Genomic DNA, 23,671 nt, shown 5'->3' with positions numbered 1-23,671 from the left:
GTGCATAATGAACATTCTACGCCAATCTTGCGCGGTGTCGCCTCAAAGAAAGCAAACATGCATAGAGAAGAAGCTGAGAAGACCTCTAGGGAGGAATCTGCAAATGCTAGTGTACTTACCATGCTAGACAATGTTTATGATACTGGAAAAGGTCCAAAACAGGAGAGCTTAATCCCTTCAGAGGAGTTTAGGCACGTGGAGGATAACCAATTAAGGGATACTTCTTCAGTAGAGGGTGATGATGAGGATCTTGGCAATATCGTTAATTTGAGGTATCCTTATGACTAGGAGTAGGTTTCAGAGGTCCTCTTTGGAGGAACACCTAACTTTTTCCAACTTTCAGGTTATTGAGCTAGGGGCCTATTTGCCTTGGTATGAATATTGGCATTTCCCAAATTATAGGTAATGCCTTTGTATGCCTGCAGTGCCATACATTCCAGAATGACCAGTGAACCTTGTGAGGTTATATGGTAACATGAAGGCCATTTTTCGTCAGGTAGAGAGAGTTTCATAAGTGGATGTTCCATTGATAGGAGCAAATCTATGCTGTATTCATGTAGCTCCTGTTTAAGAGGGCCTCATTATTTGTTTCTCATATATGGATTCCCTTTCCACTTCTTGCATTTGGGACCTGGTTGGTTTGTATTTTGTGTTGGATGGAACCTGTAAGGAGGTTTACCATGTTTCCTCTCTATTTGGATGAATGCATGTCTAAAAACTATGTAGAATGCAACTACTAGGTGGAAGCTAGTTTCACTGAATGGTGACAAAAGGAGACTGGTTTAAGTGGATGATGACAGAACTTGAATGACTACTGAAGCTCAGATTGATCTTTTTTGGATAAGGCTGTCATTGGTACTTCCTGACTTGCGGAGTATGGATTGTTGTATCGGCCAAATGGCCTGTTCAGTCTTCGTGTCATGTGAGCCAGGTTATAATTTTGGTGACTGCTGTCTCACAACCAACATTTTAGCTAAGCGACTCTTTTGACCCTTGTGTGAGGCTTATTACTTTTATCTGTGCAAAAATTGTGTTCAATTTTTAATGTTTGGTTCAATTTGTAGGTTTTACTGACCAAAGTTATTATAAAAATGATAGTCGGAACATGTGTGTCTGTGTGTTTGTGTGAATCCATGAGCTTTTTGTGGAGATAAGCTTGGAGCACAAGGAGGCATGCAAAACTATTATTCATCAGAAACTGTGCTTTTATAGTACCTTTCACCTCTATTTTCACCTCTATGCCATTATGCATGGGAGTTGAGCAGTAAATCTGCCAAATTAACGAAGTTGTGGTTGCACTTTGTGAAGTTAAGCTTTTAAGATCTTTCTAGATTGATTTAGATTAATAGTTTTTTATTTCTCACCTTGCTTTGGTCTCAACGCAAATCATTTTGTAGGCCTTGGAACGAGTTAATGACTTTTTTTTTTAATTTTCTATTGTGCATTTTGGTTTGAGAGTTTGAATCTACATTTCAAGTTAAAGTCAAGGTTTTTTTTTTGCCAAAGATCATTGCCATCTTACAGATTGATGGTCTTTTCTTTTCTCTTTCTAGTTCAAGTTTGCTGTGAGAAGTGTTTCACTTTGGGTTAAATGTGAAATGCTTGAATCAAGTTGAAGGGCTCACTTGCAATATCGAAGCATATTACTCAAGTTGAAATAGATCGTTTCTCTTGGAAGGGTATGCTGAGAAAGCCAACAAAAAATCAACAATTTTCGAGCCTTGTACTACTACCATGTTGGAGTTAATGATTCTAATCTCATAAGGACATGTGGATCCTTGATGTGATGAGGCCAAGCATGCAAGAATAACATCAGAGTAATTTTTGTATTATGCTTCAACATTTGCATCCATACCATGTCATACAGTTTTTTTGTCAATACATGGATTTTGACTCTAAAGAATTGACATCAGGCCTTGATAGCTAAAGTTAGATTTTTTTTTTTTGCCTCACAAATGTTGAGCCATGCTTTTTTTAAGTTGTCACATATACATCATGGTAAGTAAATTAGTAATAAAGGTATGAAGCATTTAGTGATTTATGTTTGTTTTTCACTTACAAAACAATATATATTTAAGGTGAACACATGTATTTTTTCAAATATGACATGTGTGGTTATGGCACACATGATTTAGTGATGTGCCTATGTTGACCATATGTTTCTGCAAGTTATTTTGAAGCTGAATGTGAGGAAACCTTGGTTTAGTTTCACTGATTAGGTTTTTACTCTAAAGTTTAATATTTTTCTCTCCTTGTTTTACTGGGCCTTTTGCATTTTATGTGTTTTTGTGGAATAATTATGGACATTTTACTTATTGGGAGTGTCTTTGTATTGTCTCACTGATAATAAGAGCAGGTTAATTGGCGTTCTCTTACTGCTAGCAGTAGTTTTTCTACTCATTCCTCTATTGATAGTTTGGACTCTAGTTGGTATTTGCCTATGGAAGCAATGTCTTTGACAAAAGTTTTGCAGATCGATGAAACTGAATGCTGGTAATGTGATCTGAATTGTTGTGCAAGCTGGAATAAATGAAGATGTTTAGTCATTTGAATGAGAGCCTACTGACATCTATTCAACTTCCTGCTTGTAGAAAGAGGACTACTGGTGGTGAAGCATGCTGCTTGGCTTTAATCTGAAGCCTTGTGGGTACATATGGTGTAAATCCTATTAAGTTATCGACCAGGCTCAAGGCTTTGATTGGCTAGGAGTAGTGATCTTGAAGTAATTACGTTGTGTCACTATAGTGATTGTATAAAGCTCCATGCCTTTGCTTAGGGGTTTATGTCGATTATACTATTTGATTTAGTTGATGTGAGGCTCAATTAATGATAGCCTAGGTCAGATAATCTTTGCCTTGCTCGTGTCACTGTCAAAAGTTGAATGGTTACACCTGGTGGACCTACTAGTCCAGTGGCCGTGATTGCTTTTTGTCTTTCTAAAACGTGTATTAAAGTTTTTATTGAAAAGCTTTTATTGTGGTTTGCCCCAGTATACGATGAGATTGATTTTGGTAAACATATTGGTGTTGAGTTAAAACAGGTAAAAGTCCTTTATAGGTGTCAGTCATTGCGATATCAAATGCATCTCTGTGGTGGTCTGCATCTAGGGCTTTCAATCATTAATCAACTACATAAGGGGGAAAGTTTTCCATCCCTGTTTTCATGTGGCTCACAATGTTGAACTCTCAAAAGAGAAGATTGAGGCTGTGTTGCTTCTAGTAATTTGAAAATACCCAAGGGATTTAATTGCTATGTTTAGGAAAATGAGAAACTAATTTGGTGTTCTGACTTGTATGGAAGCAAGATATAAAAAGACCTTTTATGCATCTTTTTTTAGCAATTGTCTTTAAAACTTCTGGTAGGCGATTGCTAAACTTCTGAAAACATTGTCAACCCTTAAACTGATCTATCGGCCGTGCTAGTTTCTTTTCTTTTCTGTTGAGGCAGTAAAATCTTATTTTCATGTTTTTCTTAGTTATGTTACATGTAGCCCATACCTCTTCATCATTGTCTCATCTATCGATGATCTGGTGCTAGCAAAGAATCCTATCCCACCTCTTTCTATGCTCAGCTTTCTGCATTGTTTCTGAGGACTCTCCAAGTGGTTTTGAATCTCAAAACAACCCTTTCCACACTTAGATTTGATTATCAAAACCCAAAATGCATTGGGGTTGAAAATTACATGGAACGAGAAACGCTCCGCAAAGCACAACACAAATCAACACAGAAAGAGAGCTTGAGTGAAATTGATGAACAGCTGTGTGCTGAGCTCGTATAAGTTGGTCCCTAGAATTCATCTGAGGTAGTAGCCCTCAATAGTCTCATTTAAGAAAATGAAGAAGTAAGACAAGGGCACAACATAAGAAGATCTCATGTAAAACAAAAAGCCACCCTTCCTCATCTGCCCTGCATACACAGAATTGTTGCTCACTATCTCCTTGTCATTTGGCAAAGCTTGCCCCTGTAGCAAAATGTCCTGAAAACCATCAAAGCTTTGCCATACCGTTTCATTCATGGATTTATACATCACTAAATTTCCATTCATTAAATTTCCAGGAGCCATAGGCTGGCCTCCGAGCTCTTACCCTGGCATCATCCAATAAGTTATCTGCCAGCCATTGAATATCCGATGGCTTCAACTGTCTGGTAAAGGATTCTATGATTGAAGGCCTTATTCAGGGTGTTACTTTGCCTAATGGTTCGCAACAATGCCTTTCTCAATTTGTGGATGATATAAATGCCTTGCTCTCTAATGATCCCAGAACGATAAATCAATTTTGGACAGATGTAGAATGCATATCATAACTTCGATGAGATGTATCACCCAAAAGTATTTTGAACCAACTAAATGTGAACATGCCTAGAAGAAAACCAAATTCCACCAAATTCTTCCTTTTTCAAGCATCCCCTTGTTAACTTTGGTCACAAAAATGTTTTTCTTACTCTCTATTGACTAAGTCTACATGGGAACAATAATAAAGATAGTGTGCAAGCCATAAATTGACCATATTTGGACTTCAAGCATAGGAGAGGGCTAAAAAAAAAACTTTTTTTCCAACCAATCAAAATAAGGAGAGACGTGAAACTCAGCCAGTATTTTTGCCAAAAAATGATGAATTTTCTGGGTTTTCAACTAAAACATGCAAAAATTCAACGTTTTTTCAAAGACAACCTTGAAATCCAACCAGTATTTTGCAATTTCAATCGGTATAAAATAGTGTTAAGACCAATTCAAAATAGTGTTTCTGTGAGCACTGCTTAGGAGAGAAAACACTCTAAACAAACATTTTCCTCTAAAATTGACTTTTTCTATATTTTTTGCTAAATACCCATCTTTTCCATTAGAAATCGGACTAGGTTTCAAGCTTGTCTTGAAGCAAGCCAGCTGATTTGCACACATTTGAGTGTTAAAAATGGAAAATCCTTCATTTTTGGCATAATAATCCGATGAATTTTGAATTGCCCTTTATCACAGGTTGATATGTACCATACTTGAGTGACTTCACAACATGTTTTAGAGAGAACTCCATTTCCTTAGCTTAGTTCTCAAACCCTCAACATGGTGTAATCCCACCATAACATGTGGTCTTTTGGGCACATGTGGCAGCATTTTGCAGCTTAGAGGTTGCCCCCTTCCCCCCCTCCAGCATCTCTACTCGCACAGTTAAGGAGAAGGGTGCATAGCAACCTACAAGATGATAGTGAATGAGTCTGTGGAGGCCTTTGTAGATGACAAAAGTAGTTGTGGCTGCACCACACCGTGCAAAATATATCTCAATCTCGTGCATCTCAGTCTCATAGGGATTTCTTGGCTAAGCTTACAACCTCTTTGAGTCCACGACCAAACACAGTTTTATGATTTTACTAGAACTTCGCCCAATGTAAACCAACTAACAGAATCATAACTTTGATAAGATGTATGTTACCCAAAAGTGCCATTGAATCAAGCTGACAATCAAGTGCAAAATATGCCATTAAAGTATGCAATTCCTTTAGAGCTATGGTCTAAGAAGGAACCCAAAAGTGCCATTGAATCAAGCTGACGATCAATTGCAAAATATGCCATTAAAGTATGCGATTCCTTTAGAGTTATGGTGTAAGAAGGAACCCAAAAATTTTCAGAAGAAGCTGAGGCCAAGTCATATAAGTATATCTTTGTGGAATAAGTTGTAAAATGGAAAGATAGACTCTCATCTTTGGCACTTGCATTCTTGTAAAATTATCTAGAGTTTGCATGTAATCTATACGGTTTTCTGGAACATATAAAAACCAATAGTCTTGAACTCAATGTGCTTCTTTCCAAGTTGTCATTTGATTTACAAGACAATTTCTTTCACCAATACCGCCAAAAATAGGGCTTGGCTCATCTGTCCAACACTGTGCAGGTACTCCTAGCATTTTGAATGCCTTCATGATGATAAGAACAGGTTGTTGAACTCATCTCTGGGAAAAATGTACACATAAAAATGACCTCCATAGAACAATGTCAGGAGCGCTTGAGGATTATTCAAAAGAATGCAAGGCACACCATTAATGTGTTTCTTCCTCGTTCACTGTAATAATGCTTAGAGCCGCCTTATGCCTAGAAATCTATGGGTTGTATGTATGGGCATATAGATCTTCTGAATGTGGTAAAAGCACAACCATATCTTGATTGTTCTCCTAGCCCCTTACGAAAGGGTTTTGCCCGAGTCTCATCGGAACACTGCTTAAACTCCATGCAATTGTAAGCATTGCCATCTCATGTGTAGTCTCATCTAGAGAGAACAGACACTCTACCCTCGGCTGCACTAGTTTGCATGCTTGCCTCTGACAACAGCCATGAAGAGGAAAAACCACTTTTTCTGCCGCATCTTTGGACTCTCAAGCAAAGTCCCAGATGACATTTTGCCAAATCCATTGACAGCTACTTTACCATCAACGCAATTGACATCTAAGTGACCTGATGCATTTGTCTCCAATGGAGCCATAATTTTCTTGAATGCTGCATCATGGTTGCTTTGATTGTGCTGATCAACATCTCGGCCATGTATGCTGGAGAGATTTTGTGAGGGATCCTTGACATGGCAGCCTCAAGCGCAGGAAACATTGGGTGATCTTCAATGCCTAAATAACTGCTCACCAGCTTCTTGAGAGCTGGAAAGGTCCAATAAGACAGCAAGATGTGCATGTCCATGCGACCTAGCCGAAGAAGGGTAGGATAAAGCTTGTCTTGAAATTGGTAGTGAAAATAAGTATGCGTTCCTCACCATAGCATGACCATAGCCCATCAGTAAAATTGAGGAGCCCAGGGCGAGTACGCCTAGTTTTACCATCACCTACCTTGCCTGCACCTGAACCATGATCATCTTCAATTGTACGATCACCTAACTGCACGGAGCAATCAATATCCTCGATGACTACCACAGCACCGGTTTGCTTCTTGTGCCAAAAATAATTTGTTTTAGAGTTAATATAGAGTTGTTTTGCATTTTTCTTTTATTTAGTATATTATAAAAGTAAAAATAGAAAATCTGCTCGAAGCTCAGTTCACAGAGTAAAGGCGCAATGCCAGAATAGAGCAAACGAATCATCAAAGACAACTGGCGAATCTTCAAGGTCCAACAGGGATACAAAAGGGGAATCACCAGTAGACTAAAGATACTTCAAGAATATCAAAGCTAGAAACTGAAATAGACAAAATTAGCAACAGGAACATGAAGTTCAATGCAGTCATACACATGACTGTTGATACATATTTCAGTTGATAAAGAGCTACCAGGTTTAAATTTAAGGCTTCATCACACCTCTTCTACACAACAGAGTTACATGGTCAAAAGTATTACAAGCTAAAAGTTAAAGAAAAGAGAAAGTTACTTCCCTAAAAGGACGTACATATTCTTAAAACAGTCTCCATCAACAAGTGCTGCTAAGTTCAAGACAACCTCAAGACAATCAAGCTAATGTGGGTAAACACACATTTAAACGAGGAAGTCTTGTTCTTCTACTGAGCACCTCAAGAATAAACTGTTGAATCAAGGTAGCATGCATGCCCAACAAAGCACCGAACCAAAAGCTTTCCAAGGACATTACCAGCATGTCCGAGGATGGACATTGACTAGGTGCGAGAGAGTGTTGGAGCTCAAAAGTCCAGTAGTCTGAAGTCCCCAAAAATTCCCATAAATATGTATAAAATCCTATAAATCAATGTATAAAAGAGTCATCAATTGTATAAACAATGATGTAATGGGGTCAGATGAGGCTTCCAAGTTGCAAGTCATGATGACTCAGTGATTATAAGTGAGTGGGAGTAATTAAGTGAACTCCTAGCTCATTTGTAAGGACCAGCAGTGAATAGACTAAGTAAAGAGCTAAGAGAGCTTTTCGAGCAAATCTTCTCGAGCTTGCTACACGCGTTCTCATTATTATTTTGTAGTGATGCTTTATAGGTATGTTCAAATACTGATTAGCTACTGTTTGATCGTGGTCGTGCATATTTTTGTGGTGTGTGCACGTGCCTGTGAGCGTAGACCCACCTAGAGTGTCAGATAGTCATATCTAGCTCTAAAGAAGTCCATTTCCAGATTCGAGACCACCACTGGAGTCTACTCGACTAGGAGATTAGGAGTGTAGTGAGAGTCGTCACTTTTTGTGACCTACACAAACACATACGCACATGTGTTCCTACAAAAGTGATGTCTAGGATTTGACCATATGCTTGTGTTCCCTAGAGTCTAGCGATCATCTGATTCAAGTTTGGATCAATTCCGAGTCCGTTTGCTTGCTAGATCTAATTTTTAGTATTTGGCATAGCAGATACATTTTAGGATGATCTGACAAGACTTGAGTGATTCTTGGCATAAAGAGCTAGCCTAGACCACTATGTGAGTTAGTAGGATAGTTGAGGTAGAGTTTCGTTACCCCTAGAGATCACAATAGTTAGTTGTAGTTAGATTGCCTAGTAGAGTACACACATTAGGAGATTAGCGATAGTGCACTGTTTGGTACGATTGGCTTGACAAGCCAAGTTATCCTCCGTATGTTTCTAGTCCATGGTCCCCTCTAGTATTGACTCGTAGTCGAGTTGTCTTCTGAGGCCACTACACTATGATGAGGTGATGATGTCCACACTTCTTGGCTAGTGACAGCAGCACATGATAGGTTGAGTATGGATAGCCTTAAACAATATATGGATATATGTATATATATGTGTGTGTGTGTATGCATATATGTGTGTGTATACATATACATATACATAATGTATATATGTGTATGTATATGTACGTACATACATACACACACATGGAGAAGAACAAAAGTGCATAACCTCCCCAAAAATGCTTGGCCATGATCTTTCCCTTCCTCACATCCAAAGTTGGCAAGGATGTTGCGTGTCTCACTTGTCATTGATAGCATGCTCTGGGCCACACACTCTCTTTCCATTCTCTCTTTATGATTGGTTGAACTGGAATGCTCATCCTTCTTATGTGTGGGAAAAAGTATGGTTTTTTTTTTCTTGTTGTTATAAGTATGGAGCCTAGAAAGCCTTACCTTCCTTTTTTTCTGCAATAGCCTGTTCTATTGCTTTTTCTTGAATTTGATCCATGTCTTGCCTTTAGACTTAGTGGAAGTAGGTTTATATTTTTGACATAAATGTATTGGATACAACAAGTCCCCCTTAATGTATGGGTTGAAGTGAAAAACACTTCTTATGCGTGGGACAAAGTAAGGGTTTTTTTAATAGCTTGTACTATTGCTTTTTCTTGAATTTGATCCATGTATGGAAGGGCTTGCATGTACGCTCCATGGCTATGTGATGCTGGCTTTGCTCTTGTGTGAAAGAACTTGCATGTTGTCCATATAACTCTACAATGTTGGATTTGGTTCATGTATGGATTAACCTAGTCTAATAGTTTGTAGCTAAGTGATGGTGGTAGCCCTGTTGCATGAAGAACCTTATATCTTAGCAAATGATATGTTGTCCATTCAACTCTACAATGTTGGATTTGCTTCATGTATGGATTAGCCTAGTCTAATAGTTTGTAGCTATAAGTGATGGTGGTAGCCCTGTTGCATGAAGAACCTTGCATCTTACCAAATGATGTACCTCTTATACTCATGTTGGTTACGTTACATGTTGATACATAATGCTTTGGTCAATCACATTCATAATTAGTTATGTTGCTTTGATTCCTTGTAATCACAATATGGTTGGTATTATGTTCACATCGTAAAGGAATGCTTGATTTGTGCATAGGGAAAACGATAATTAATTGGACCCTAAGGTTTAATCACAAAATATAGCATTGACCTTAAAGCTTGGATATATTTCAACTTTGGAGTACTTGTCCACATGGTAAGGTAAAGTTTAATGCATGAAAAGAAATTAATTATCCTTACAGTTGCAATTCACCTCAAGGAATTTTGATATTCAATGGAATAATAAAACTCTTTGCTAAAAGAAATCTTTGCTAAAATTTTAAGAAATGAATTAAAAACAATGACTATTGAACTGCATAAACCCTCCTCCCCGAAGTTGATTTTTAAAGTTGTGAATGCTAAAAGAATCAAGAGGAGTACTATAGCTTTGGGGGAGTAGACTCTCTCTCCTGTTAACTTAAAAGGGGCAAGGAAAGGCTAGAAAATGAGGTCAGAGTTGACGCTATCTTTCTCAAAGGTCGAGAGAATTTGCAACCCTCAAACAACACGGAGGGAAACATCGAGAGGGAGGAGGAGATCACATATTGAATCTTATGAACAAACAACTATTCAAAACTTTTCAAGGAATGTAGATTTGGTTGCCACTGTTGAAGTGACTACACAGACTATGGTGGTTGAACCCACCACCTTGGTGATGCAAGCCCAACCCTCTTCCAACTAAGCTAGCCCCCTTGGGCAACAAGTAGCCATTGCTAAACAAGAAATGAGAGAGAGAGAGAGAGAGAAGTATATTACTAACTCCTTGACAAAAGGATTTATTTTATTGGGAAAGCGATAGGGGGGGGAGGCATGTGCTGATGCCACATGGTACATAGATTTAGGAAAGGAAAGGGGAAGGCGATGTGTGGGGAGGGATGTGCTGATGCCGCATGGCGTGGCTACTCATCCACAAGTAGTTCCCGCCATGCTACAATACCTGACAACCACATAACTTGATGAGATTCCTTGCCTAAAGTCACCATAACATGGGATAGCTCTTGGTCATATAGATGAATGCTCTAAATCTATTAGACAACCCAAAAAAAACTTTGGTGATCATGGTAACATCTAAAACAAAGTAACATCACTTTCGCATGGTCCTCCCATTTACTCTTCACAATATTCCAAAAACACAAACAGAAAATCAAATAAAGCGTCTAATGCTAAAATTCTTAAGAGGCTTTCCGTGCTTCTCTTCGCACACTTTGCCTATCTCCTTGCCCGATGAATTACCTAACAACCGATGGGGCAGCGGCAGTCGGACTTAGAACCCAGATAGTGTCAGCATCGGGCGAAGTTGCTGAGCCTCTCGCTGATCTGGTTGGCGGGGCAGTCGTTGCCGGAAACGGCTCCTCCGACGTTCTTGCAGCAGGCAGCGGTGGCCGGGAAGTTGCCACCGTTCTTTTTCTAAGAATGGTGTGCTATCCTTGCCGTGATCCATTGGCCGTAATGGCCGCCGCCCGCGTGTCGTATGCTTGCAACTTGGCGCGATCCATTTGCCTTGTCCTAAGGATCCTTCAACGAACTATTGTCCGTACCCTTTATCCCTCTTATAAGTATATTCATGTAAACTTTTTCTTTTTTTTCCAAATGGGGGGGGGGCATCAGATTATATTAGCGAAGAGCAAAAAGTTTATACAAAACAAAAAGGGGGGGGGTGCAGGGACCGATAATGACATGTAAACTTCTATGAACATTTTGTGTTTTTAAACCATTTATATTGGACTCGTGTGATATAAATAGTCTCTAGAAATATGAGGTAATTACGGTCATACATTATCATTTCCATCACTAGAAATATTGAAATTAAGTTATTACCTCCGAGTTTCAAAGTAACCACTAAAAGAATCCAAAAGGAACCAATTTTTTTCACTTCTCATGCTCACCTAGAATCAAATTGCTTTGGAAACATTGAAACAAAGTTGTATCATGGTGTGCCTAGTCATGATATTGATGGTAGCTCCACCATACATCAAATTCTTCCCACTGATATCCAAAATGAATTTTCATTTTGGGCCATAGCACATGAAGTCCATAAGGACTAAAAATTGAGATTTCATCAATATGTATTTGATTGTGGTGAAAAAAGCGTGCCTGACATCTTGGTTGGAAAAAGTTATGGGAATTATATCGATTTCTCCTTGCTTTGGCGAGGGATATTTTCATAATGATTTCAAAGAGATGTTTGGATGGAACGTAGGAGGTTATCTATTGAGGAACAAGGTATTGAGAATTTTACATTTAGAAAATTTTTAGCTCAAGCTTAAAGTTGAGGATCCAAATTGATATGAGCTCAAAAGGAAGATCTTGTGTACATCTTATGGATGTCTTTTTTAGGGAATGGTACAATACCATTTTCTTCTCTATATTGAACAATTTCCTAGGTTTGATTACTTCATTACTTGAAGATAAAATTTGGATCTCTTAATTGTTAGACATCCTTCAAGAACTTTTTTTTGGCTTCCCTTGTTCTCTCTAACATTTGGCATAATCGTATACCTTTAAACATTACTTATCCATTCTCTATGCCTTTATGTCAATGTGAATCCTTCCGAATGACTTCACAATATTTTTGAGACACCGTTCATTCTTTTATGGCTAATTGACACACTAGTGCATGAGGAAATGGAAAGTCTTCAAGAGTATCTATAACAATATTTGTTGGGTTTGTAGGCCAACTCACCGGGCGTAATAACCTTATTCAAATTATATAATAACAGTACGAGCTCCCGCATGCATGCTCCGTGCCACTGGTATTAAAGCTAGACTATGGCTTTCTCTCTCCTCATTCCTGCTCTGTGTGAACCTTAGAGATGGTTTTTTGTTAAAATTTTCCCTCTTTCTCTCTCCCCGTAATTGTTCTTACTGCTTTGCAAGAGAGAGACTCGTTCATTATCTCTCTCTCTCTCCCTCGTACCCAGCTGAGAAGGGGACTGGTCACTGCGCCCTCTTCCCTCAACTCAGTCCTTAGGAGCAACGCACGAGAAAGAGAGGATGCCCTCTCTCCCTCTTCCCTCGTCAACCCTCTCTTTCTCTCTCTCCTCTTCGGCACTACAATAGCGTACAACAACTGTGTTTTTTGCAAGGAGGAGGTTCGGCCTGTGTTTTTTTTTTTGTGCAAGTGGAGGACAGTGGTGGAGTTTCAAGTGCAAGAAGGGGTGCAGCAACATCAACATTTTCTACTACAAAGGAGGGACACACATCTGCATCACCAGAGGCTTCCACACCCTTGATTTGCCCAAAGATCATGCACTTTGCCACATGTACGATGCTGATCATTCATGAAAGCAAATTGATTTCTCCTTTCTCTCTCCTCCTCTCATTTATGCTACCTATTAACTACCCAGGTGGATAATTCACTAGCCATAGTTCATATGCACTTGGTCGGACTTGGCACAAGGGTTGTTTGGCCATTCCCAACCTTGCAACTTGATCCACAACATTAGAATTAATTTATTTAATTCAAATTAATTAATTATCATATGCACAAAATCAATTATCCGTGTACACAAAAAACCGTGCACCTTTCGTTAGAGATTCCTGTGGCTTGAACCAGACTAGGTTTCCTATTCCAAGATAGTTTCCACTTCTCTTGGACAAACTTCTCATTTATTGGCACTTTCCCGTGCACCTTAGAGTCATACCTTGTCCATTTTACCTTTGCACATAGCCTCGCAGAGTTCCCAAAGTAGGTCCCGCTAGCATCAAAACTTATATATTTTTTGACTGCCAGTTCCAAATATTTATCTGGTAATTTTCTTATTAACCTTGGGCTTTCCCGACTTTGTCACAGTGCCCTCGCCAATAATTATAATTATTTAAAATTTAATTACTTTTAAATAATTAATTATTGCTTGTGGACACTAATAATGCAAAAATTGATTTCTAGTGCCTTGTATCTTTGGTCGGAGTGATCCAATGGACATTGTCTTTCCCTGCATAGATTCACCACCCTTAGACCTCGAATCTTGTGGCCCAGATCACTTGTTTTACATTATTCTAGCTCTTTTGTTGATTATTTATTGTGGTCTCCAAGTCGATCGAAAATAATCAAACAACTCTAAAATCAATTCCTCTGTTTTTTAATTATTTTCTCTTTTACCTAATTGATAAAAAAAGGTAGAGAAATACTTTTAGGAGTTTAGAAATTAATTTTGATGACATTACCTCACCCTTAAAAATCATAGTCCTCCTCGACTATGGGCTAAGGAAGATAAAGTCATACATAGTCCTTTTTCCTTTGGGTATTGGATCCCTCTTACCCATTGACAATCTTCATTGCCCCATAGTCGTCCTCGACTATGGGCTAAGGAAGATAAAGTCATACCTAGTCCTTTTTCCTTTGGGTATTGGATCCCTCTTACCCGTTGACAATCTTTCACAATGGATGACTAGACCATCGGATGCTTGAGAGCCGAAGATGCTGCAAGCATGTCTCAAACTTAGCCTCTTGCTCTTCCATAGTAGATAGGCCATATCTACTAGGTACTTGGGATCCTTAGCTGCCGCAAGCCAGCCATATTTCTAGCATGCATTCATATAAGCCTCTTATCACTTCCTATGTAGATAGGCAAAATCTACATGATACTTGGGAGATAGAATCTGCCGCAAGTTGATTACTAGTGTATACATATATAAACTTTTTTCTTTTTTTTTTAAAAGTACTCATAATCATGAGTTAACCAAGCAACACCATCTAGGGCTCGAACTAGGGTGCTTTGACCCACACACACACCCACTATTCACCTCACCCAAGCACCTGATGGTATACACATATAAACTTATGAACATTAAAAAGAAATAGAAATTCAATTTAAACTTTGTTCATACATGCACTTACCTTTAACCTTTGATGTAGTAAGTCCTTTGCAACCATTTAAGCTATTCAGACTCTTGCACAAAAAATAAAGAAAGATTGTTATGCTTACCAAAAGTTAAGGGATTTAAGGAAAGATTCTTCTTTATTCTTGGCATGGTCTATTGTAGTCATCTACAAGAGTTAAATTATCCTTTAACTGAATGTCTTGCATCCAACGTGCATCTTCAAAATGATAAATCTTAAACTTAATAAGATACGTCCTAACAGTCTTACCACTGCGTGATACCTTGTTCTCATGTTGAAGAATGCTTTTCGACTGTAAGATCTCTTCTTGATCTTCAAATTCTGGGGGCTCTTCTGTTATGGGTTGCATAGGTGCATCCCCTTTGTAAGGCTTAAGCAGGCTTACATGAAAAGCATTATGTATGAGCCATGTCCTTGGTAGCCTTAACTTATAAGCCGTCTCATTGATAGGCTTAAGAATTTGAAATGGGCCATAATACCTTTTTGCTAGTTTAGCATAGTATTTCTAGTGACCCGTTGGGTGCCCTTGCTTTCCCTTGCATGTAGTTATACTTAGACATGCATTGGAAAACTTTAGCAAGGCCCAGTCGTTCTCTTTGAAGATCACTTTGCGTCTATGCTTGTCAGCCGTGATCTTTTGTTTTTGTTGTGCGATGGATATAGCATCTTTAATCCTTTGAAAGGATTCTTAAAGATCCTTGCTATACTCGTCCACTGCAAACACATTGCCCAAATACTTAACTATGAATGGAAGCTTAGGTCTTCCCTCTACGATCTCAAATGGGGTTTTACCCGTAAACATATGTATGGTATTATTATACGTATACTCTACCATAGGTAAATACTTTTCCCATTGATCTCAGTGATGTACTTTCGTGACAAAGGCTTTTAGTAGATCAATGATAGTTAAGTTTGCTATCTCACTTTGGCCATTTGTTTGGGGATGATATGCCGATGAGAAATTCAACTTTGTACCCAAGTTTTTGAAGAGTCCTTTCCAAAAATTGCTCGTCATTCTTAGATCTCTATTGGAAACAATCGACTTAGGTAAACCATGGTACTTAAAAATTTGGGAAATAAAGAGGGTTGCCATATGGTGTGCTTTGATAGTTTTTTTGATCAGTATGAAATGCGCTTGCTTACTAAACCGATCAACTATTCTCCATATGCTCGTATTCCCTTGAATAGATCTAGGCAATCCAAAGATAGAATCCATCGATATGCTTTCCCATGGTGCATCAAGAATAGGCAACGATTGTAACAACCCTGATTGTTTCCCTCTGTCAGACTTTACCTTTTGGCATACCATGCATGTAGAGACATAAGCTGTTATGTTTGTCTTCATGGTTGGCCAGTAAAAGTACATCTCTACTCCTTTGAGCGTAGGTTGAATCCCTCGATGTCCCGCATATGGAGAAGCATGGGATTCATACATTACTTTATCACACATACTATGTGTAACACATAGCCTATTGCCATAGAGAAGATAACCATCTTTTACATCGTATGGTTCCACTTTCTTTCCTAATGCAAACGCAGATATCACATCCTTGAAGTCCGGATCTATAGCATACTCGTTTAGCATATCGAAATGATCCTTGTTGTGAGATGTTATGGATATTGCATTTAATCTTGGCCTTCGTGATAATGCATCGGCCATCTGGTTGTGCTTACCAACAATGTGAGCAATATGAAAATTGAACTGAGAAAGAAAATTTTCCCACCTCATTTGTTTATAATTTATTTTAGTTTGTGTAAGAAAGTATTTCAAACTTTGATGATTTGTATGCAAAATAAATGGAGTGCCTAAGAGATATTGCTTCCATGTATCTAGTGCATGCATTATAGCTAATACCTCTTTTTCATAGATGCCTAGATTCCTTTCATGCTCATTTAATCTCCTACTCTCATATGCCATTGCATGCCTTTCTTAGAGTTAACACGGCTCCAAAGCTATGCCCACAAGCATCGCACTGGACCTCAAATGCTTTTGACAAGTCCGGCAATACAAGTACTGGTCGAGAAATAATTTTTTCTTTAAGATTTTTGAATGCATCATTTTGTTCATCCGTCCACGCAAACCTTACATTCTTTTTAGTGAGATCATGCAATGGTCCCACTATGAAAGAGAAATTAGGTATGAAGTGTCTATACACTACAACAAAAAGGCCTCTTAGACGCACTTTTAAACGCGATTTTTAAATTGAGAGAAAATATTACGGGCGCGTCTACCAGCCCGTCTTGGTGCACAGATCGGATGCCATAAGCGCACATAGTGAGCATCAGAAGATCCCCAAGAACAAAAGAACTCTACTTTTTGCACACAAATCAATGTAGAAAGCTTGCACGACATGAATAAGAGACCAATTGGATGCAATCTCCCCCCATGCCTTGTGTGAGCGCTCCACAAAGCATGTATTTCATATATTAATCATCTTCAAGCTCAAATAATAGCCCAAATTACAAAATAGCACGCTTTAGCTTTTGAGTTTGCTTTTGTGCCAAATAGAATTAAAGCTAATGGGCGCCCAAGACGCGCCGTAGACACGCATATACACGCATGAATACAAGTGCATAGGAAAATCAAAATTTTTATTTATTTAATTTCTTTTGTGTGTCTACCAGCGTTTCTACATGGAAAATTAGACGGGCATATAGACACGTTCATAGACGCGCTTTTACACGCGCTAATAGACGCGAACGCAAAACCAAAAATTTTCTTTTTAAAAAAAAAGATATTTACTTTTTTTAAATTAATTTGAATTATGTAGCGCATGTACTCTACATTTTAGAGTGACTATAGACGCACGCTTTCTGCAATTTAGACGCACAAATAGACGCGGAGAACAAAACTGGAAAAAAAAAACCAGAGAGCATGTGGTTGTGGCTTTTTTTCCCCCTCCCATACATCAAATTGTGCATTTGGGAAAAATACAATGGATCTAAAGGCACGAGAATTGAAAACAAAAATCTAAATATTCATTATAGATAAAACACATTTACATGGGGAGTTTAAGTGCTTGCGACCTAAAGCGTGGCCGCAAGTAGTAGGCTCAAAGATGGATAATAGATATACAAGTAAATAAGGCCATAGAGAAGGTATGGTACTCCTCTACGAATCTGAAGAAGAAATATCTTCGCTAGCACCACCATGGCTACTAGCGTCGCTATCCCCCTCCTTGCTATGCTCCACATCGGGGTTCGCCTACACACACAAAAGATCAAGGTTGCTTATGTACAATTGCAAAGAAAAAATTATAATTAGATATAATTTTAATAGAAAAGTAAGAAAAACATACCTCCTCTGGCTATCGAATCCTTATAGCCTGGTTGTATTGCTCCTCAGTGATGAGACCCTCCTCATAGAAGTGAAGCCATGTGGCTGTGCGGTTATGGCCTCGATGGTAACCTACCTCTCTAGGAGTAGGTATCCTACCAACGATAGTAGTCTGCAAAACAATTATGATATATACAAATAATTATGAAATATAATGTATTAGAACAAATTATATAAAGAATTGAAAGAAATATAAATTTCAAAAAACTAGAAATCAAAATATACTTACAAACTCTGCCTCCCACGACTCTTTGCTGCCCGATCCGTAATGTGATCCCATGGTTTCCATTTGGATGTGTTGCGCCTCTGCGTGCTGGCGACTCTTCACTTTCTCTACTACTTTCTTCTTGGCTTTCTTTCACTCTATGCAGTGGTACATAGGTGGTTAGCTATAGGCTCCACGCCCTCCTCCTGTCTCCGTAGTGACTCCCTGCCGTGTGTCATGAAGTGGGATCTTTTGTTGTGAAGCAAATCGCTCACTTTTGTGCGTCCCCAATCATTCGAGAATCGTTGACCCTCAAGATTTGGGTACCTCCTATGGACTGCCCTCAACACCTCCTGCCACAAGCCGCTTTTCTGATTCTTGAAGTAAACGAAACAATCTTTACACATCGCATGCACGATGCTTCTCATGTACACCATTACATGCCTTCCTTCATCATTATGGAAGATGCCACCAGTGTCTATAACTCTATAGTACTGGCGTACTGGCTCCTCTACGTGATCTTTAAGTGAGGGTGATCACTCGCCACCTCCTAGGCAACCCCCACACAAGCCTCATCCTCCCCCTCGACTCTCCCTCCTCCCTCTCTATCGACTACCCTCTGCCTCGTTGGATACATGTGCTTCTGCAAATGTACGTGCGTCGGCTGACGCTTGTGCTTCAGTCGATGCATGTACAGGTGCTGCACGTGGAGTACCTGCAATTGGAGTTTAGACATTTGGTGTTTGGGAAGTAGTGCCAGGTAAAGACGTCAGAGGCGTTCCAGACATGATGTTGAACACCTCGTCTGTTGTGGAAGAGCAGCCAAGGTGTCTAGTCATCTCTCCCATGAAGTCTTTCTTACTAGGAAAACCTCTAAAAAAAGCATTGACCCCTCTGCCGAACAAGCCCAATGTATCATTCATGCGATCCAAATCTGGGTCATTGCTAGATGAACCAGGATGTGACATCTACAAACGAAGCATAGGAAAAAGAAAAATTCGTACAATTTCAAAAATTAAAAAATATTTTTTATTAGAGCTGGCTGGTGCGTGTATAATTGCGTTTCAGATGCAAGATAGACGTGCTCTCAGACGTATCCCTGAGGTCAAACCCTCTGGTCAGAGCGTGTGTATATCCGCATCTGAGATGTAGCATAGATGCGCTCTCGGACGCGATTCTGAAGTCAAAGATTCTAGGCAGAGTGTGTGTATTCTCGCGTCTAAAATGTAGAATACACGCGCCTGGAGACGCAACTCTAAAGTCAAAGCTTTTGGGTAGAGTGCGTGTATCTTCACATCTAAGATGCAGAATACACGTGCATGGAGACGCGACTGTGAAGTCAAAGCTTCTGGGCAGAGCGCCTGTATTCTCGCATCTGAGAGGCAGAATACATGCGCTAAGAGACGCGACTGCAGACGCGATGACAACAAACATAGCTGCGTGTCCATGTCTGCGTCTGAACTGAAATCTACACACACTATCAAACGCAGTCAGTCGACTGCTTTCCATCCGACAATCGCCATCCATGATTAATTTGTGCTATAAGAAGTTCAATCATAGATCCTAATACACACACACACACACACACACACAGAGGACTCACCTTGGGTCTTTGATGTGGACAGGTGGTGGTGCTTCTTCCTTCTCCTTCTTCCTCTCCTTGGTGAGTTACTCTCCCTTGATGCTTGCTACTTGTTGTCTCCTCTCTTTGCTTCTTCGTCCTCTTGTTCTCCTCTCTTTTGTTCTCTCTTTCTTCCTCTCCTTTGCTTTCTTCTTTCCCCTCTTGTCTCTTTGAAGTGAAAGAAGAGGCCAGTCATGAGGAGGTGAGGCATGAAGAGACTAGTGGAGGTAGATAGCATGTCGACTGAACTCAAGCTTCAGAACGTGCAAAAAACACAGAAAAGGAAAGGCGCAGTTTGAAAAGAAATGATTCAAGTATCTTTTGAATTTTGACTTTTGCGTCTATTTTCGTATGTATATGCGCGTCTAGGTTTACGTAAACACGCTTATAGACGCGAATTTAGACGCACAGATAGACACAGATTTAGATGCGTAGGTAAACACAGATATAGACGCGTATTTAGCTTTTATCATGAGTTTTTGTTTTTAAGATAAGTTTTGATAGTAAGTTCTAATCATAAGTTTTTATGTATTTATGATAAGTTTTGTGTATTTAAAATTGAGATCTTAGAATAATTAATATGCCAGCTTGAAGTTTTTATGTAAACATATGAATAACAAATTTGATGTTGTCATGAATTAGGTTTAATCATGTCATCGTCATCACCTAGTGCAATGCATATTGATGAGTCAACGAGCACATCCTCAAGTGAGGATGAAACATTACGTCTTCATAATCGATATGCATGGCTACGACGAACAATGAAATGCATGTGTGATCGTTGTTGAGGGTGTATTTTTCGAGCATGTCGAGTTGCAATGTCACACCTTAGCATGTATGGAGAATGGGACCGAGAAAAATCACCGGTATTCATTGTTTTTAACACTAAGATTGCTAGTCTATGTTACTCAATATATATCAATGTACATGTAACTCCCTTTTGTGGTTGAGCAGGATGTGGTGCCACATCCTCAGATGCTTCCTCCCAAGTGTCGAGAGGTTGTAAAACGTCGACAGGAGGAGGTAGAGTCTTCAAGAAGAGTGGAGACTGACGACCATGATAGTAGCCCTCATGAAATGCCCCATCAAGTTGTAGAGGATGAGATTGTGGACAACATGGTACACAATCTATTTTCGCAACCGGTTCAGGGAGAAGGTCACTCTACGAAGCTAGATGACCCACTATACTACGAAGCGTCATCTACTCCGTTGTATGAAGGTTGTATGTACTCCGTTCTTCGTGCGTCCCTCGAGATACTTAACTTGCAAACAATTTATGGATGGAGTAATGTCAGTTTGAATGCGTTATTAAAGTAGGTATGAATTCAGTTTGGCTTATGAATCATAATATTAATTGTTCTATTTTGAAATCAGACACAAATATATGTTGGTGGTTTTTTAACTCACTTTTAAAAATATATGTAGGTTATTATCACAAATGCTTCCAAAGGGAAACAAATTGCCAACTAAGAGAGAGCAAGCAAGACATTACTTGACATCTCTGGGAGGTCTTGATTATGTCAAGATCCATGCATGTGTCAATGATTGTGTCTTATTTCGTGGGATTCATGAGTTTGCACAAGAGTGTCATGTTTGTGGCGAGTCAAGATACGAAGTAGAGATGAAGTCAATGGATGTGCCTCATAAGGTTTGTGACATTTTCCGATTGTTCCACGTATTCAACTTATGTTCAAGTGTAAGTCTATTGAAAAGCTCATGTCATGGCGTGCTAGTCATCGTTCAAGTGATGAAAAATGGAGGATCCCTACAGACACATCGGCATGGCAACATATAGACAATTTGTGGTCCGTTTTCAAAGAAGAGCCAAGAAATTTAAGATTTGGTTTAGGTATAGATGGAATCAATCCATTTGGCATCAAAAGCACATCATACAGTGTATGGCCAGTGGTATTGATGAACTATAATATTTCTCCATCCATGGCAATTAAAAAGGGACATGTAATGTTGTCCCTTCTGAAGCACAAGGTAAAAAACATGGGCATTTACTTAGAGTCTTTGATTGAAGAGTTATAAATGTTATAGGAAGGTATTGAGGTGCAAGATACAAGCGCATCTGCATCCTTTAGAGATTTCACGTTGAAGGCCATGTTGTTGTGGCCCATGACTTTCCAAGATACGGAGAGTGTTCAGGTACATGTATATAACTCTATATTTGAAATTCAAGACTTGAATCAATTGCATATTATTAATTCACTTGTTTGTTCAGATGTAACCACATCAGGATATCATGCATGTCCTATTTGCAGTTCCTCTCTAGTTTCCTCTAGGTCGGCACGTTTAAAGAAGGTTATCTATGACAATCATCATCGATTTCTTCCTATTCATCATTCCAAATATGTTCTTCCTACTAATGGAATGACTCCACAATCTCTAACCATTCGAGATTGGAAGGAGAGATGGATTAATGCCGACAACCACCCTCCACTCTGCATGAGTCAGTAAGAAGTGCATTTCTCTCGATTGACTTTAAAGTATTTAGCATGATGAATTGTTTGCATAATATATTGTTTGTTTGTTAGGTTCTCTATATTTTTTCGTTTTTCGTATTGGACTGAACTCAAGACCCCATGCACATATTCAAAAATGTTGTATCTACATTATGGGATCACTTGATAGGGGCTCGTGATCCAGTCAATATAAGGGAGGATTTACGTAACATTGGTCGCATGATATGAGTCTGGCCACGCATTGAGCTACCCCATGCACCTTGGATGTTGTCAAAGAATGAGGAAAAAATAGTGAAGGAACAAATATGTAGCTTTCGAACACCCACAGGATGTATGAGATGTCTTAAGGGAGCCTTCATAAAGAAAAAGAAAAGAGGTGTGGAGCAACTATCTAGTTTGAAGTCCCACGATTGGCACAAAATGATTCAAGTAAGGGTATCTCTAACCATGAATATAGTAATTAGTGGAGTAACTATGTGTAAACTTTGGGGTATGATGACTTTTTCCTCAACTAATCATTTGATCTATGAATATTGCTTACATTCAGTTCGTACTTCCTACTAGCATATCCCATTGTGTATCCAAAGATGTATGTGATATCATTTACAAGATGGGAGAGCTTGTGAGCTGTGTATACATTGTATTTTTTCATTATCTATTGCATACATCATGTAGTGAACCTCTTTGATTTTCTATACAAAAATAAACAATTGTCAAATACATCCTGACAGATACGTGAGCTCGAAGGAAATTGATCCAAACACATTGCAAGATGCTCGAGTATTATTTGTTGAGGTGGTTTGTTTGGTGGAGGAAATTTTTCCTCGGTCCATTTTGACTACTCAATTATATTTAGTCGTACATTTGATTGATGAGATCGCACTTTGTGAGGCAGTTCATGCAAGGTGGATGCTTTTTCTTGAGCGCTTTATGAAAACCTTAAAAGATTTTGTGAGGAAAAAAGCACGGTCTGAGGGTTGGTTAGTGCAATCATCCCTTGTTTATATCTCTGAATATCTTGCTGAAGTGGACCCCTCTCAACCACGACTATGGAAAGATGATGAAGACTTGAGGATGACCTCTATAATACCTCAAGGAAAAGGAATGAGTAAAGTGCTAACAAAAGAATAACTTCGTAAGTTAAATAGTTTTTGTGTGCTCAATAGTGATGTAATGAGCAAATGGGTGACAGTATATAATGAAGCAAGGGCAAGAAGAAAAAGCGAAAGACAAGCATTTCGCACTAGATATAGACGTAATGTCTCATTTCCAGATCATCTAAATGCGCCCCCACGTCATATTGATATAGATTGGTTACATGAGGAAATGGAGAGAATGGAAAAAGAGGAGGAAATTAATATATCTCAAGAAGAGTAGGAATATGCATGAGGTTGCTTATCAAAGGTGAGATATACTATCAATTAATTTGTTTCTAGTTATATTTTATATAATAAATTGACATATTTGATTTTAATCTTTTACTACTAGTGGACATTATTCAATGCTATTTGGTGTGAGG

This window comes from Lygodium microphyllum, chromosome 21 (assembly GCF_053477565.2).
Source record: "Lygodium microphyllum isolate KBCC chromosome 21, Lygodium_microphyllum_v1.1.10, whole genome shotgun sequence".
Lineage (NCBI taxonomy): Eukaryota > Viridiplantae > Streptophyta > Polypodiopsida > Schizaeales > Lygodiaceae > Lygodium > Lygodium microphyllum.
The sequence above is the reverse complement of the archived record's forward strand: the minus strand, read 5'-3'. Positions refer to the sequence as shown.